The sequence below is a fragment of the Phaenicophaeus curvirostris genome, chromosome 23 (genome assembly GCF_032191515.1).
Source record: "Phaenicophaeus curvirostris isolate KB17595 chromosome 23, BPBGC_Pcur_1.0, whole genome shotgun sequence".
NCBI classification, from domain to species: domain Eukaryota; kingdom Metazoa; phylum Chordata; class Aves; order Cuculiformes; family Cuculidae; genus Phaenicophaeus; species Phaenicophaeus curvirostris.
Window position 1 is genome coordinate 5,576,324 of NC_091414.1, and position 18,949 is coordinate 5,595,272.

An 18,949-nucleotide genomic window follows, 5' to 3' on the forward strand; every position below is an offset into this window, starting at 1 on the left:
AGGGCAAGACACAGGGTGCCCTGACCTCTGGTTTCAGAGATCTCCAAGAAACATCAGCATTTTGGGCTGCCTGCATTGTTTCTCCTATCAGGAAGGAACAGAGACCTAGCAACAGTATCTGTTTATCAGCCCACCTGTCAGACAAATAAAGCAGTCGTATTAATCATAATCATCCAAATCCTCATCTAGAGCACGATCTTGGACTGAGCAGTGCGGGGCTGGTCTTGGCTGGCCTGGGGGTGGGAAAAGAGAAGGAAATGAAAACTTCGTTAGGTCAGAGTCTCGGGCCATCTCTTGGATGGATGAAAATGATGTTCAGCCCAGAGGAATTGCTTGGGAAAAGGAAACAAGAGACTCCTTGATTTGTTGACATGGAGGCTTTGGGAAGAAAGCTGCAACATTCCCATAATCTCCATGAAGTTTTGAGCCCCCTGATCCAGTGGGAGGTGTCCCTGCCCATGGCAACTGGAGACAGAGCTAGAGAACAGAACAGAAGATAAAGAGGCATGATTTGGAGCTACTGGGGCCCGTGGCTCCCACCGGAGCTGAAGATCACCCCACGATGCTGTGCAAAGGATGGGCTAATGCTCCCCTGAGTGCCGGGTCTCCCCTCTGAGCTGGAAATGACTGACAGCTCAGCGGTGGTTTTTAATGTGTTTACAGTCAATGTTGCAGGAGTTGATACAGCTCATTTCTGTTCAGGCACCTTGTGTGGATGATGAATGTTCTTTAATAGCTGCAATATTTAGTGTTTAATGTAAAAACACTTGCTCATAATGCTTTGCACTTGCAAGGTTATGATGCTTGATTTATGCCTGACTGCAGAGTTGACAAATCCACCCTAGTCCCCAGCCCAGGTAGCTGCATGGCTGAGATATCAGCGGGGAACGTCTTTTCCACCTCATCCCACCTTTTATACCTTACTACCTAGATCTTCCTCTGAACAGCCTGCAAGCACCTGGGCTTATACTATTATAGGCTCCCTACACCTTCCCATAGACATTTTCTCACATGTCCTTCAGCATCAACGGAAGAAAATGCTTCCATCCAGAAATGACACCCTGTGCCCCAAAAAACCTCTCTGCTCCTGACTTTCTATTCTTACCACAAATGTGTGTTGGGCTTTTCTCATCAAGGCCAAAGAGCTGACAGAGGGAAAAGACCATGAGAGGAGGAAGAAGAAACTACCTAAGTGTCAAAATGCAGTCTAGCTACGGGAGGACTGAAGAGGAGAGAAGCACCGTGGCTCCAGGCTGGGCCGGCACGCAGAGCTCTGTAACTGCACCGAGCACGCTGCAGGGCAGCTCGGCTCTTGGAACAGGAACAAATACAATTTCTTGGAGGGATGGTTGCTTAAAAACCAGGGAGTAGCGTCAAGAGCACAGCAAGCCTCTCCTCTTACTGTCATTTATTTTGTGCTGCTGGTGGTTGCCTGGGGGAAAAAATAGGCAGCGATTTGAAAGACAGTGCTAATTTAATTTGCCAGTATGAATAAAGATAAGACTGTAAAGCATGTTAATGAAGCTACAGTATCACATAATTCACATGCAAGGGAAACACTGCCTTTCTCACATCATGATTGTCTTTTCCACATTCAAAACTGATTAAAACAGGATGAGGGCATTTCATTACACGCCCTCCCATGAAAGGCAATGTTCTGCCAGCGACACCGGGGCACGGTTAGAAAAAGCTGGAGGAGGAAATATAGATGCTTATTGCCACGGTCGGTTAAATGTACAGATTCGAGCGCATTCACCATCTCAGCACACTTCACCTGTTCACACCTGTTTATCTTAGTTTTACGCCTCTGTAGGATTCTTTCTCTTTCCTCGTCTCCTTCGTTTGTCAATTGACAAAAGAAAATTGCCCAAATTATGTTTAAAAGTACTACAAACTCCAGGGAGGGAATTACGCCCCTAGAAGAAGGTGAAAGATTTTCTTCTCAGTTAAGCAAAATTAGAATTTAGGAAAATCAAACTTCTCAGCAGCAGATAAAAGCCTCGCTCACTCCCCGGAGCACCCAGGAGGGTTCCCAGCCGTGGGTTTTCATCAGGTTCTGGCTTCCTAAAATAGGTACAGTTGTGCTGTATCTGTAAGGAGAAGATGACTCTGATCCTTACAGATGTGAACGTTTGTGCTTCTCACTGAGATCAGTGGAAAACCAGGTGCCAGCACTGGAAGAGAATAGCAAGCCACTATCTGGAACTCAGAAAGAAAAAGACATAGTATAATTGCAATTAATTATCTAGCAAGCCCCCTTAATCTTGATTTAACTGCATGGGAAAGATTGATTTGCTGGTCCAGCCAATGGGGTGGAGGAGAATTAAAGGGGATTCCAGAAGAGGAGTAAAAGCACTTTCATTGATGTATTGGCAAGGATCATCAAGAACCTGTAGGGGGCCTACAATAAAGCTGGGGAACGACTTTTTACAAGGGATGTAATGACAGGATGAGAAGGAACAGCTTTAAATTGGAAGGGGGAAGATTTGAATTAGACATTAGGCAGAAATGTTTTGCTGTGAGGGTCAGGAGGCCCTGGCCCAGGCTGCCCAGAGCAGTGGTGGCTGCCCCATCCCTGGAGGGGTTCAAGGCCAGGTTGGATGGGGTTTGGAGCCCCTGATCCAGTGGGAGGTGTCCCTGCCCATGGCAGGGGTGGGACTGGATGGGCTTTGAGGTCTCTTGGGACCCAAACCATTCCATGATTCTATGAAGAAGGCACACTGGAATGTTTTCCGTGCCTTCCTCACCTGGAAGCCTGGGTGTGTGCCCTCTAGTGTGAGTTAGCCTACTGTGGGGCATGCTGGAAGCTCAGTTCAAAGACACTTTGCAGCACTGCCGGCCCAATGACTCAACCCCAGAGCGCTGCTACAAGACGACCCACACGACGTGTGCTCCCTCAGGCACAGAGATGGCTGGTTTGGGCCTTTCCCTTAATTGCTAACATTATCCAGACTGAAAGTGCTCTTCAGGACAGGAAATTACAGCACGGACAACACATCTCTCTGTCCTTTCACTTTAAAAATTCAAACCCAATAGCCTGCTTTCATAGAATCATAGAATCACCAGGTTGGAAAAGACCTATCGGATCATCAAGTCCAACCATTCCCATCAATCACTAAACCACATCCCTCAGCACCTCATCCACCTGTCCCTTAAACATCTCCAGGGATGGTGACTCGACCCCCTCCCTGGGCAGCCTCTGCCAGTGCCCAATGACCCTTTCCATGAAAAATTATTTCCTGATGTCCAGCCTGAACCTCCCCTGGTGGAGCTTGAGGCCATTCCCTCTCGTCCTGTCCCCTGTCACTTGGGAATGTAAGTGAGTTCCAAAAGATGTGGCAAAGCCGAGTTCCTAAGTCACACGTGGCCAACAAGTAGGTGTGGGCACGTTGGGGAGCTACAAGCCCAGCCTCTACTCGCACCACCAACACTGACGGAGGGCGGCACTAGAGCCTCTTGGCCATGAGAGACCTCATGTTTCAGATCAGGCTCCCAGAACCTCTACCCAAGGCTGGGAAAAAGGAAAGATGGTAAAGCAAAGTGATATTTATTGAGTGTGTCACACATCGCAGATTTTTTTTCAAGCACCTTTTGGAGATCTCATCTCTAAGGATTTATTTTTCTCCCCTGCTTCAGCTCCCTTTGCTGCTGTCCCTCCTTTTTCTTTCCGTACTGAAGTATCTTGCGCTCCTTTCTTCATCTAGCAAAGGGCTATGAATCCAGGAAATTCATGAACTCCCAGAAAGTTATAGCTCTTAAAAAAAATATTCATTTGCAGTGTGAAAAATGGTTTGATGTATATCTAAACCGAGGTGACTTTATGGCCCCATTACAGAGCAGGTTTGAATTGTAACGCTATATATCTGTCTGTAATTACTTGGTCTTAACTGCTGCTCAACCCTTTTTTATATAGAAAAGGTACAAGCAACAAAACCACTCTTGCTTTGCCGAGAGCCCCCAGGGATCAATACGGGCTGGGGAGCCAGGCCGACTGCGAGAGGGATGCTGGGGTTAACTGAAACTAAGTGAAATGGCTTTGGTTTTACAGCACAAAGAATTGCACAAAAGAAAGACCTGGACTTCAGAAAACCATAAATTATTTGAAACAATACATATTGCCTGCTCTCTGCATTTCTTTTTGTTTCTAAACCTTTGTAAGTCCACTTGAATGAAGTGTTCAGGGTTTTGTGGATTTTTTTTTTCTATATCCATACAAGAAAGCTTTGCATTTTCTGCTTTTTTTTCTTTCCTTTTTAATGAGAGAAGAAATTCTCCTGTAATCACATGCCTTCAGGAGCAAGGGCTCTGTGATACGAGACTTGAAAAACAGTTGGGATATTGAGCAGAATGACACAGTCAGCAGCTGGCTTCTCCAAGCCTTGCAGCTTGGAGCTTCAAAAACATTTCATAGAGTCATTTGGTTGGAAAAGACCTCGAGATCGAGTCCAGCTGTACCTGTCCACTACTGAACCATCCCTGAGCACCTTGTCTCCCAATGGTTTAAACACCCCCAGGGATGGGGACTCCACCACCTCCCTGGGCACCCTCGGCCAGAGCCTGAAAACCCTTTTGATGAAGAAATTTTTCCTGATGAACGTGAACGATAACTGAGAACATGACCCAGTCTGTTTGTCCAAGTCCAAACTCCCTTTGAATCCCGGCCACAAAGAACACTACCGAACAAAACAAGCAGACCACCAATGTTCATGGCTCTGGAAAGGAACCATAGAAACGAGGAGAGTTGTAGAAGCCGGCTCCGGATGACACTTGTGATGCAGCGTGATGCTCCACAATTGAATAACTACAGCAGGCAGAAGCTTAAACCAGGACGGCTTCAGGATAAGTGACTCAATTCATGCCATAAGACAAACACCCCGAAGCTTCATGTTTATAACTTGCGATATGGAAAAAGAGAAAATATATTTATTACTCTTTTCTCCAGCTGCTTGTTCAGATTGATGGTGGGACGTCTCAGAGAAATCTCTCAACCCAGACTCAGGCTCCATCAACCACCCAATCTCAACCTGTCAGGCCAACATTATCTTTGTTCATTTGCAGAACAATTCTGCAGTTACTAAGAAGGAGCCTTGCCACACTTAATGCTTTTGTGCTTTGAGGCAGTAATCTGGAGTCGCTGGAAAATACAACTGATAGACAAAGCCCTCAGTGCACGAACACAAACAAGAGCTGCAAAGGAGCCGATACTAATTCTTTAGTTCCTTCTTTTTGTTTTAAATGTACAAATCCTGTCTCTCCGAGAAATAATTCATAAAGCACGTTTCACAGTCTAAGTTTCATAAAAAACCACCAACAGCTAGTCATCTTCCTACTGAGAAACCATTTCACTACTGCAAAACTAAACCACAGAACCATAGAATCCTTTGGAGAAGAACTTTGAGATCATCGAGTCCAACCATACACGACCACTACTAAACCAGATCCCTGAGTACCTCGTCTGCCTGTCTTTTAAACCCCTCCAGGGACAGAGACTCCACCACCTCCCTGGGCAGCCTCTGCCAGTGCTGAGAACCCTTTCAGTGAAGACGTTTCTCCTAATATCCAATCTAAACCTCCCCTGGTGCAACTTGAGGCCATTTCCTCTCATCCTATCACTCATTGCTTGGATAAATGTAGGATAAATGCTCTAAAGTTAATTTTGTAGGGAATGAGAAATACTAGAATGCCACAAACTTCTCCCACCATCAGCAACATCCTAGAGTGTTTTACAGGTATTTGGTTAGACGGTTTCTGTTACAGCAAGACTGATCAGGATGGAAATAGCTCTGGATGGAACATCGCTGGCCACACGTCTGCCCTGATCCAGATGGGTTTCATACAGAGTAGAGGATGGTGTCCTGGCACCAACGTGCCGAAAGGTCTAGCTCTTCAGCTCTAAACCAAACCAATTAATCCATGTGCCCAAATCAAATTCTCTCCTGCTGCCTCAGGTGAGATACACACTCAGTACATGCACTAGTACTAGTAGTTGCTTCTTGGGACAAGTTTTGCTGTGGTGGAGTAACTCAACAGCCCAGCTGGCACCCGATTCTGAAAAGCAGCGCTGAATGCCAGGTGCTTCTGTGGGGGTGACTGTGACCAGGATGACACCTGCATGATGTCCATGTACACAGAACCAGTTCAGATTGCCTCTGCTAATGGACTGACCTGTCCAAAGGTGAAAGGAAAAGAGACCTACGCAGGTTGGAGACAGCACCCTGCTCCCATCAGGAAAACACCCTGAACGTCCATCTCTCCAAAGAGAGGGACAATATTGTACATCCCCTCTGTTGTTTAGTCACATCACGAGCTCTGATCTCAAATGAATCATAGAATCACCAGGTTGGAAGAGACCCACCAGATCATCGAGTCCAACCATAATGAGAGGAAGGAGTGATCATCTCTTATCTGATAGGTCCCCAAACTGGCTAGGAATTATACAACTAAGCTCAGGTTGGAGCTACCCAACGAAAATGAAGCTTTCCAGAGTCCTTGGTCACCCTAAGCAGCTCCCACATCTAGGACTGACTCCAGATGACTGCTGTCCTCAAAGTGACTCTGATGCCCCTTCCCTCCTCAGCTTTGGATAGGTCACTGCAACAGGGTAAGGGCCAAGAGAAGGAGTGGGAGGACCGGACTGTCAAGACCTCATTAAATCAAACACTCAATTGTAATCAACAAAACACAGCAGCCAGATCTGTGCTAGTCTCAGGCACTCCTGAAAAATCCAATCCTAACCACACCGAAAAGCTTTCCAGGTCAGCCGACAATGGGCTCTGAGGTCCTGCAGCATTTCCACTTTTGCTCAGCTTTAGCGACAGCTCTGTGTTTGCTCGGAAATGTTGATTTTTCTTGCAGAGATCACTGCATCTATCTCAGGATAAGCACTCACTTACGAGACACGTATAGGAAAGCTGTCCCCATATCTCAGTCTTTCTGTAGATTTCACAGCATATAAAAGCCTCTTATTCCTTGTATTCATCACCAAGAACAGAAGCTTTGAATTCTTTGATTCCAGTAAACTACCATTTATTAGACACATTAAATGAAAGACAGTCAAAAGGAGAATGCAACAGAAAACTCCAGAGCTGGCAAGGCGGCTTCTACCTTGCTTTTCTCATCACTAGCACAAACAGCCTTTCAGCACATCAAAGGGAAGCTCTGCTATATAATAAGGCACGTTGCAGTCGGTGAGATACGGGTGGATGTGAATGCAGCTAAATAGGAAGATGTGTATTTAGAGATAAGTTACATCTCTGAATTCAAATCCCCACTTATCGCCTCTGATAAGTTACTCATGCATTTAAAGTCAGGACGTGGTGTGTGTTTGCCTCTCTTCCCCAGGAGATGCACACACTTCACAATATCGAGTCAAAATGCTCAGCTCTGGTGAAAGCTCGTTCCTGGAGCAGTTGTGGCAAGGTTATCTGGCTCCGGGGGCTCTGATCTGAGGAGCTACAGCATCCCACAGGGCTGGAGGTGAAGAGACAAAATTCTCTTAATGCTGGCTGTAAAAGCTCATAGCAGCTGCTGGCTGATGCAGTAGAGGTGCATCAAACGTCACTGGGAGGTGTCTGGAGTCAAAACTTCTTGGTTATTGGCTATTACAGGGCTCGACCTGCTGTGATGACACCCTGAGGTGCGATGTCTCATGCCAGGTGAGATGCACCATCCAAGCCTGAGAGCAGATGACAGTGAGAAGATGGAGGAACTGCAAGGAGGTCTCTGAGGGTTGAAGCATAAACCACAGCAACAAGAAAAGTGTCAGTTCTCTTGCGCTGGAATATGAAAAGCAGATTGGAAGGACATTGGAAGGACATTGGAAGGCCCTAGATCTAAGAAGAGGTGCCTGGGAAGGATGGTACCTCTGCAGCCTGTGGAGAACCTTGAAGGATCACAGACTTCTTGGAGAAGGAAGCGTTGACCAATTCGCAGTAGCGAAATCCCTGACAGGCACAATGTCCATGGAGTGTTCCAACAAATACAAGTTAGCTGGAGGGTCAAGAAGCTCTTAAAAGTGACCCTTGGTAAACCATGATGATTCGATGGTGGATTTTGATCAGTGGAACTCTGTGGCTTCTGGAAGTTAACTTTGTCTATTCTGGAACTTAATGTGCTCACTTCAGGCTTTTAAATTTCAGATCACACTTATTCCTTTCTCTTTTACCCTATTTTACAGGGTAAGGACTTTAAGGAGCTAAAATGTAAGAGGGGAAATCAGTCTCAGGGTGGAGAGCTGCCTCTGGGGCTGCATGGAAAAGGAAAGCTACATTGCCCCAGACAGGGCTATGACTTTTGGAAATATTGCTCATTCGTTAACAGAGCAAAGAGAGCCCAAAACTGAGCAGGACTAAACAGTGAGCCCAGTGAACGCAGTCTGCTGTGGCTCTGGTTGCATCAGTGTGGTGGCTTAGGTGGAGTGGTGATTCCCACGGCGATTCCCATCATCACTCCTTTCCTGCAAACCCATCATTCCTGGTTGATTTTCAAGAGTCATCTGACAAAACCCCTGTCTCTGGAGAGGCATTCTCTAATCCTTTCCAGCCTCCAACGGGCTGTCTTTGATAAGCAAGAGATGTGCACTGCTTGCCTCGAAAGGGCTGCTGTGACAAGAGGGCCCAGCCTTCTTCAGATCTGTGATACTGGGTGACCAGCATGGGTTCATCTATCTTGATATGGGCTGTTAGCTGCTAATTCAGCATGTGATAACTCACACCTAAAGGTATCCCTCTGATCCTCCAGGCTTCAGGGCTACTAGGGTTGTGTTTACAGAATAAACTTCCATTTAATATTGACCATTTCACTCAATAAGGAAGAGTGAGGCTGCAAAGAGGGACTAATAAATGCTGCTGGAGAATGGTCACAGACACGAACCACAAAGATAAAACTCTAAGGACACCAGGTTACTCTCCAACAGCTTATTTCTCATACAGATTTGGGGCCTGGAAAGCCCACAATGAGCTATGTCCCCCCTTCAAAGGAATTCAAGGGCTGGATTCCGAAGGTCTTGACATCACAGTTGTCTCAATGAATGAAGAAGCTGGCAATCGGTTGCATGTGCAAGTATTCCTTTGGCATTGATGTTCCTAAGACCCCAGAGAAAGAGTAGAATTGTAGAATGATTTAGGTTGGAATGGACCTTAAAGCCCATCTGGTTCCACGCTTCTGTCATAGGCAGGGACGCCTCCCACTGAATCCAAGCCCCATCCAACCTGGCCTTGAACCCCTCCAGGGATGGGGCAGCCACCACTGCTCTGGGCAACCTGGGCCTCCTCACCCTCACAGCAAAATATTTCTCCTAAGATCTCATCTCAATCTCCCCTCTATCTGCTCAGAATCGTTCCCCCTTGTCCTATCCCTGTACTCCCTGATCAAGAGCCTCTCTCCAGCTTTCCTGTAGGCCCCTTCTAAGTCACTTTGGAAAATCTCTTTTAAATGAAAATTAGGAAGAAAGAAAATTATAAAATTAGAAGCTCGTGCCATTTCCCTTCTGTGGAAAACAAGGACACGCTGGCATGGTCTCCCACTGACCACCAGCCTACATGGACTGCTGGCAGTCTCAGACAGACCTGCGTTCTGCAGTGGAAACCACAATGCAGTTGAGAGACCTTTGCCATTTCCACACTCCTCCAGGTACTGTGTCCTGCTGTCACTGGGGACACGTTCTCTGTCTTGGTCGCTCACTGCACGAAATGTGTCACCCAGCACCTCGATGGCCTCCAAGCTCCGAGGCGGCTGGACTGACCTGTGTGTTTCCATGCAGAAAATGTGAAGGGGATCATAGAATCATAGAACAACCAGGTTGGAAGAGACCCACCGGATCATCGAGTCCAACCATTCCTATCAAACACTAAACCATGCCCCTCAGCGCCTCGTCCACCCGTGCCTTAAACCCCTCCAGGGAAGGGGACTCAACCACCTCCCTGGGCAGCCTCTGCCAGTGACCAATGACCCTTTCTGTGAAGAATTTTTTCCTAATGTCCAGCCTGAACCTCCCCTGGTGGACCTCGAGGCCATTCCCTCTTGTCCTGTCCCCTGTCACTTGGGAGAAGAGGCCAGCACCCTCCTCTCCACAACCTCCTTTCAGGTAGTTGTAGAGAGCAATGAGGTCTCCCCTCAGCCTCCTCTTCTCCAGGCTAAACACCCCCAGCTCTCTCAGCCGCTCCTCGTAAGACCTGCTCTCCAGCCCCCTCACCAGCTTCGTTGCTCTTCTCTGGACTCGTTCCAGAGGGATGCACCTCGCAGGGCAGGTCTTTGCCCTCCCAGGTCCCATGTCCATTTTCAAGACCAATGTCAGTCTAGATACCCCTGAATCCTCCCCCATCTATTTTCCCCAGTATCTATCAGGCTGGAAGACATTACTCATGTCATTAGATTAGCACATCCAGAACCAGTAGAACAAAACAACCCAAACCCCCCTCTTCTCTCCAAATAAAGGTTTCTGACCCAGAGAGTTCTCCCGTAACAAGGCAAGAGCTAAAGCTTTCTGAGCAATTCGGGCTTTGAAGCTGGCTAATAAATCTTTTTGGCTGATCTCTGCTTTGAGCAGTGAAAGCTGTCAGAGGTTCAGAGGCAGGATTCTTTGTGCATCCTCGCAAAAGTGCTTCTGAACAGTGCACACTGCTCCTTGCCGCTCAGCGACGGATGCTCCTTTGAAGGTGAAACCTCGTTTAAATTAGAAGCAGCCCCAGCCGCCACCGTTTCTTCGCTTTGTTTTGTTTGTTTCAACTGTGGAGAGCAGGAAAGGCAAGGCAGCCGGGGCACGCGAGAGCACTGGGATTTTCCTATTCCTTCGCATGAAAGCCCCATCTGGGCAAAGCAGCAATGTTTCACATTCAAAGTGGCAAAGGCCAAGGAGGTAACAGCAACTGTCGTCAAAAAATGAAGCATCACAGAACCCCTTTGTCAACCACTACCCCTCCGTCCGGCTCCCAGAAGCACCAGGTTTCCTTGGAAACTACAGAAATGCCAACAGGCAGCAGGACTGATGCATCAGACACGTTTGTCCATCCCACAGCTTTTGGTGGCTGGTTAGATCTATCAGACAACTGCGTCGCAACCACAAGGGTCGTGTTGACTTGTACGGGTGTCAGGACACGCTGAGAGCTTTAGGAAGCCTCTCTTCTACCAGGACTCCAAGACCAGCTCTCCAGCAACTGTAATGAGGCTGTGCTGGGGCAGAGTGTGGGCACATCACACCTCAGAGAGAGTGGCTCGTGTGGCTGAGCTGCTGCACTGCTGGGCTAAACACCCCTGCGATTGGTTTTGGGGTGGGATCAGGAGGGTGCATCCGATGTCCTCTGGAATGGGAGGCTCCTTTGCTGAGAATCCATCCTGACCCGAGGAGCATACGGTTTATTTTCTGCCACTGAAGCAGTGTTTGATCCTGGGAAAGGTTTCAGGGGTTGCAGTTTTAACCCTAGAGGGTAGACTGAAAAGCATTTAGGAGCTGTTTAAGTGACCTGCAGGGCTTTTTTGGAAAGACTCAGTTCCCAGCCCATCAGCGATTTGGACAGCTGATGCTGCACCACCTCCCAGAAACAGAGAGGTGACCAAGCTCTGAAGACACTCATTGTGCTCAGAAACGCAGACAAAGCTGGGACACGCTGCACACAGTCCCCAAACACAGAGGAAGCAAGTGAGGGACCTGAGAGACAGTGACCTGCCCCATCCTCATCCCCACAGAGAGCAGGGCAGGGCATGAGGGGAATCTGGATGCCTGACCCTCCTAAGCCTCACAATGCCGGCTCAGCATCTTTCTCTTGCAAAGACAGTGATGACAACAATAACTCTCATATTATTGCTATCACAATTACTGTGCTGACTTAATCCCTCTGTCACTTGTATCTATCTAAGCTGCAGAAAACGGGGAGCAGAGCCCCTCGTTGCATGTCGAGCTCCTGAGAGGATTGCAGCCACTCTCCTAACGCTGCGTTTCCAGCCGTCCCACACCCTGGCAGATGCCAACCACCCCCTCGCACGTCACAGGGCTGAGCTGCCGCGCCCGGGAATCGCATCCCGACCGAGGCCTCTGGGCACAGCAGTAACGTGAATAATAACAATAACTTTTAGTCAGGTTTTCAATGCTATAGCGAGCCTTTCTCTCTCTGAAGAATCCTTTAAATGTTCCCTCGCTCTTCATCTCTTGCTTCCTTTAAACTGTGATTGAATTTAAGACTAATGAAAATGTGAGTCTGAGAGCAGTTACGGGAAGCCAGCTGCTCGCGCTTTTTCATCTCGTGCTCTCTGCTGGCCTGTCTCATGATCCACCTTTTCTGTGTCCACCCAGGGAAAGTGAACAAACCCATTTCTCTGGCGGGAGCTGGTGTAATCAGGGCTTGAGCAGGTTTGTGTCATTCATCTTTATGTGGGCAACAAGGTCACAAAGTGGGCACCGTTTGCTTCTTTTCCTTCTCAATATCTTTTCTCAACAGCGAATGGCGTCTTAATAAAAACGAAGCTTTCCTTTCTGCCTTTTTCAGCGGAAAAAAAAGAAAGGGTTGTTGGAAAAATCAAAGCCTGAACGTGTTTTGCTTTTTCTGCACCAGGCAATCAGCATTTGTCTCTTTTTGGCTGTGGATGGAAACTGAGACGAATCAGCGCTCAGACCTCACATTCTGGCGTGGGTTGCTGGGCCCTTAAAGAGCTGGGCAAATGTGGGGAAAATATTGACACAATTCTTCACAACAGAGCAAAAATATCTTCCTTGTTGATCTGTTATAAAAGCTCCTTCATGATGGCACCAGCAGATTAACTAAGGTTGGTTGATGGATCATGTTTTATTGCCCTTTCTGCATCTTTTTAATTTGGTAACAAAGGAGAAAAGTCCAGGATCTTAACAGAGGGCTTGGAGACGTTCAAACCCACCACATGTCCCATAGAATGATAAAAAAGTGGAACAGTTGGGGTTGGAAAGGACCTCAGAGCCCATCCAGTTCCACCCCTGCCATGGGCAGGGACACCTCCCACTGGATCAGGGGCTCCAAGCCCCATCCAACCTGGCCTTGAACCCCTCCAGGGATGGGGCAGCCACCAGCCTCTGGGCAACCTGATCTCTGTTAGCCTCTCTGGAACCAAGGGAATGACAACATAAATGACTCTGCACGGCCCAGGGACTGAGGTGCTGGAAGGGACGGGAGGTGCAGGAGGGCAGCATCATCCCTTTGGGACAGAGTTAACATTTACAGAGTGAAGTTTAGTTTGGGAAGAGGAGTGAACTGCTTAGGGATGTACTTGCCTGGGCAAAATTCATCACTTCTCTCTCTTTTTTGTTTTGCAAACACCACGCACGTGGGAGGGGTGAGTGAAGAGACCTGAGTTAGAAGGAAGAGCATTCCCAGATCCCGGTAAAATAAACTTGGCACAGAACTAGAGCCAGGGTTATAGAAAAGGGGAGTCTCTTTTTAATAACATGAAAAAGCCCTGTATTGTGAATCTACATTAGAAAGAGCAGAGCAATTAGAATTTCAGGCTGCCATATAACAGGCTGACAGTAAAATAGGAATGTCACATGCCAGCTCTTTATATTAAAGACAAATTGTCACATAGGATGTGATGGAAACCTGCCCTGTCTGGGAGCGATCAGAGAGGAGATGCTGAAGAACCCGCTGCTCTGCTGTGGGAGACTGACATGAAAGCAGATGGGAACAGGGATAGTTTGTGGCTTTGCTAGCAAAGAGCTCAGAGAGGTTGTGCTTTTTCCCTGCTCTGCGTATTCTGTAAAAGAAGTTAGTTGAAGGCAGAGATGGACGCTGAAGTCCCAGTCTGCTCTCTCTTTCCATGTCTGTTCTCACTTTTCCTGTGACTTTAAGTGTTGCTAACTTTGACAGGTCCTGTATCTGTCCCAGATCCACCAGTTAATCCCCAGTCTCCCTTGTCCTGTTGGCTCATGGACAACATCGGCATGGACAAGGGCACCACGGCATGGACAAGGGGCAACGAGGCCACAGCAGCACTGAGTTTCCTTCATGTACAGCAACATCCAAGCTGCAGTTCCAACTCCACTGCAGTTCCAACTCCTCCTTTCCACGTTTGGATCCATGCCCCAAACACCACTTTCCACCGCCCTGTTCAGATGCCCCAAGGCTAGGAGAGGGCTTGTGCTTCCTCCTGCAGGCTGATTTCTGATCCTACCTACACGACAGACTGGCTGTTGGAGACAGGCAGACCTTGGCTTCCTTATGAAGAAGTTCAGAGCCAACCCTGGGGCAGCTTCGTGCTCCAGCCTGGCTTGCAGGGGCGTGGGAAAGCAAGGCAACGGTGAACAGGCTCCCTCGTGGCAGCTCAGTGTATGCAGCGCATCCATCCTAAGCAGGCTTCGGAGGCAGGAATATCGAAAGCTGCAAGGTCCCATTCTGCCAGGCAATGTTCAGAGGAAATCTATCCATCCGCCTATCTAATTATGTTGAAGTAATTAGGCAGCTCCCTCAGCACTACTGCAGATTTCAGTTTTACACAACATCAGCACTTGGCAGGTTTTGCTCAGCCACCTCCAGAAGAATAATCACTACCACGTTATTTGTGTTGTGCGATTACGTGCCCCAGCAGGGCTGAGCATCTGGCTGCACAGGGAGCTCTGCACACCCTGCAAGAGCTGGTCCATGCCCTAACGTTTAGATGGATAAACAGGGTTAGTAACTCGGATTCACCAAGAATCTCTGTGTGTGTGGAGAAGCTCAACATGAGCCAGCAATGGGTGCTCGCAGCCCAGAAAGCCAACCATGACCTTGGTTGTATCCAGAGTGGGGCCAGCAAGGAAGCGGGGAGAGGATTCTGCCCCTCTGCTCCACTCTGGACTGACCCACCTGGAGCCCTGTGTCCAGTTCTGGGGTCCTGAGCACAGGGGGGACATGAAGCTGTTGGAGAGAGTCCAGAGGAGGCCACAGAGATGATCTTGGGGCTGGAGCACCTTCCTTAGGAGGACAGGCTGAGAGAGTTGGGGTTGTTCAGCCTGGAGAAGAGAAGGCTGTGGGGAGAACTTAGAGCAGCTTCCCCATCCCTGGAGGGGTTCAAGGCCAGGTTGGATGGGGCTTGGAGCCCCTGATCCAGTGGGAGGTGTCCCTGCCCATGGCAGGAGGTGGAACTGGATGGCTTTGAGGTCTCTTCCAACCCAAACCATTCTAGGGTTTTGTGATTCTATGAGGCTGCTAAACTGAATTGCCCCAAACTGAATAAAATGCATTATGGAGCCAAAATCTGAACCTGTAGCAGCTGGATTTTGAGCCAGGCTCTGCCAGGAATTCTTCAGTCTTCAAAATAAACGTTCAAACCAGGATATCAGGGTGAGTTGCACTGTGGTTGCTTCACACTCAGCCCCTCTGTGGTGGTGCCCAAACCCCCATGAGGGCTCCCCGGTTGGTGCTGAGCAGTGTCAGTGGCAACTCCCTGTCTCCGTCTGCAGCAACATCCCAGCTCCTCTCAGCCAAGTTGAAATTAAAATAGACAGAAACAATTACTGCAGGGAAAGTGGAAAAGTTAATAGGGGCCTTGAGCGTGCTTGTGAGACATTCGTAGAGGTGGTTCAGTTTTATTCTCCTTTTTTTTTTTTTACCCCTCAGGTCTTAGGAAATAGCTGCAAAGGTAGAAAGATTTTTAAAAAGACTTTTGCAAATGTGCATGAAACAGCCTAGGAGGGCTCGAATGATCAAATAGGGATTTTGTTCCCTGTAGTTTATCTCCTACAATCACGAGAATCCTGTAGCGGAGGAAAAGGAGAATCTGGATGGCTTTGTTATACAACAGAGTGTTAGAAAAGCAAAGGTGCCTTGGAGAAAGGAGGAAGAGTGATAAATGTCTTTGTCTGAGACAGAGACATACAGAGATGTCTAAGGCGCATGGAAAACTTCTGTTTGGCATCAGTGGGCGTTGGACGAGGCCTTTGTGTGGCAGGAACCATGTGCACACAGGCTTTTCAGGTCCAGAATCTTACCTTTTTTATGTAGTGAGTGGATGGGTAGATGAACCACAACCTAAGGCCTTTTGGTGATCAGTCACAACAGGAATCACCTTTACTGAAGAGCTACCACAAGATCACTTCCACTTCCAGACATCAGCTCTGGCCCACAGAGACCAGTTCCCCCAGGACAACCCACCCACATGCCCAGACTCGAGGCTCCGAGGCATCACCTGGCTGTGAATGTTCTCCTGCTCCAGCGGCAGTTGCCCAAAGGGTTTATCTCCCCTTCCCCTTTTCAAACCAGACCTCAGAGCCTAGTGCACCCAGACTGAAAGCTTCTGCAAAACCACACAGAGAAAAAAACCTCAGGCTTTTTAATTTGCTCCTCACACCAGTCAGAAAGATGGATGGTGAGCTGCCCAGATGATGGTTTCTAGATATCCCGTCCCGTCGCTTAATCATACACTAGATCAAGCACACAGTCCACATTCTTACTCTGACAGTGGCAATGTCTGACTGATTCTTCCCTTTCATAAACCACATCGCTATCTCTTCCCATCTGCAAACATAAAAAAACAACTGATGCCATCATAAAACGCTCCCCGTGTCCTCCCTGTCTTCCTCCTCCCCTGCTCTCACTCTCACTCCCATCAACTGGACTGGGAGCTTCTGCCACCCCTGCAGGTCCTGCTGCCCACTCTGCCCCTCTCCGGGGGGGCTGACAAGTCAATCGGTCACCTTTGCTTTTGGACAGTGGTGGTTTATCCCTCTGGCTCTGTGCACCGGCTGGAGAAGCTGCTGTCCTCCTCCCAGCCCTCACAACAGGTTTCCTCTTGGTCTCTGCCCCCAGTATAAATCAGGGATGCTGGAGCATATTTTATTCAGAGCGTCTGGTGGAGCAGCAATTAATCACTGTCAGGCTATCTGAAAATAACCATTAGTTTTTGTTTTATTCTTTACTACACAAGCAGAAGAGATACATCTCCGTTCCAGTTATTAATCCCCTTGCTCGCTGGATGAAGGCCAGGCTAATGCTGGGAGCAGACGTCTACCAGTTGATCCTAGGAAATAAGAGATGGAGACTGGGTGGAAAGGTGGAGCATCGCTGCAGACAGGGAGGGACGGGGAAAAGAGAGGGGGCTTCAAAGAGATCACGTCAGAGGAGAGGGGGACGCCTTGTAGCTCTGCAAGCAGATGTTAATGTTTAACAAGACACATTAAAGGGACTGCTACAAAGCTTTGAGAAAATTACTTTTCCTTGTTTGTTAGCTTTGAGCACTTTAGGCAGTTAATTAAAGGATATTCGAGGAACATATCTCTTTCAAATTTAGGCACACGGCCAACACAAGTGACCATAAACCTGGCATCCCAGGGCTCTCTATTAATTTCCCTCTATGATTTTGTGTCGTGCACTGCTATTTTAAGGGCAGATATTTCTTTCCTAATTTACAGAACCACAAATTCATAAGACCTAAGAAATCCAAGCTCTGTCTTTTAAGCCTTGGACTTCATTGCCAGTAAACACTCTCCTGTAGAATCATAGAATAGAATCATAGAATCACTATGTTGGAAAGGACCCACTGGATCATCAGGTCCAACCATTCCTATCAATTACTAAACCAGGCCCCTCAGCACCTTATCCACCCATCTTCTAAACCCCTCCAGAGAAGGTGACTCAACCATCTCCCTGGGCAGCCTCTGCCAGTGCCCAATGATCCTTTCCATGAAAATTTTTTCCTGATGTCCAGCCTAAACCTCCCCTGGCGGAGCTTGAGGCCATTCCCTCTCGTCCTGTCCCCTGTCACTTGGGAATGTAAGTGAGAGTTCCAAAAGATGTGGCAAAGCTGAGTTCCTAAGTCACTTAAACACCTTTGAAAATTCCTAAGTTATATAAGATCTAAGTGACTGCACAGTGGGACATCAGTTCAGCAACTCACTGCCAGGCTCAGCTCTGGAGGGTTAAAAGTCAAACTAACTTTAAAGTCAGCTGATGTGATTTAATGATGAAGACAGAGAAGATCTGCTGGGCATGGACACACCACGTTCTTCTTTGCGGAGTTGTGGCCACATTTTGAATATATGCAGCAGGAGAGCAGCAGCAATGCAGCATTTACACACAATGCATACATGGTTTCAAGCTCCCTGTGTGTAAATATGTGTGTACTTATCCATTTGTGCGTGTGAGCGTCTGCAACAGTGTCTGTGGACAAAGTCCAAGCACAAAGAAAATGCATGGACTGAGTTCTTCTTTATGGCGACCAAGATAGCAGGGGAGGGTTAGGCTGGACATTAGGAAAAGGTTCTTCCCCCAGAGGGTGGTGGAGCCCTGGAACAGCTCCCAGGGAAGCAGTGACAGCACCAAATCTGACAGTATTCCAGAAGCACTTGGCCAACGTCCTCAGCCCCACGGTGTGAGTGTTGGGGTGTCCTGTGCAGGGACAGGAGCTGGACTCAATGATCATTGTGGATCCCTTCCAGCTCAGGACGTTCTCTGATTCTATAACTGGTAATTATAAAAGCACTCATTATACCTGTAAGCACCAAAACTGGATGCGTGTGCCTACAGCTTTCCTGCTTCCCAAAAATGTCTCCCAGTCTTTAAAAAGTGGCTCCATACAAACTATTGACACCTCCACGAGTGCTTTTTCCCACATCAAATGAATTATCCCTTTATTATTCATCCTTATCTTAATGCTGCGACGCACCGGCCCGTGTCTCGCGCTGTGCTGTGCCTGGTTCACGTGGGCATTGCTGCTGCTGCCAGGGAATGGAGTTTTTCTCCTCTAACTCCCATGGTGTACAATAATAAATCCCCAACCTCTGCCGATGAGCTGGCACAGAAGATTACAACACACACACAGTGAGAAGGAAGCTCAGATGCCGGTTGGAGAACTCTGCTACTGTCATTACTGGCTCTGTTTTTACCCATGAGCTCAGCTTTCCCTTTGCAGCGTGACTCCCCTGACCTCCAAGGGGCAAGAAAGGCTCTGTGGACTCTCCTGCTCCCCAACCTCTTCCTCATGTCCCACACTTGGAGGGGAGAGATGACATGGTGTT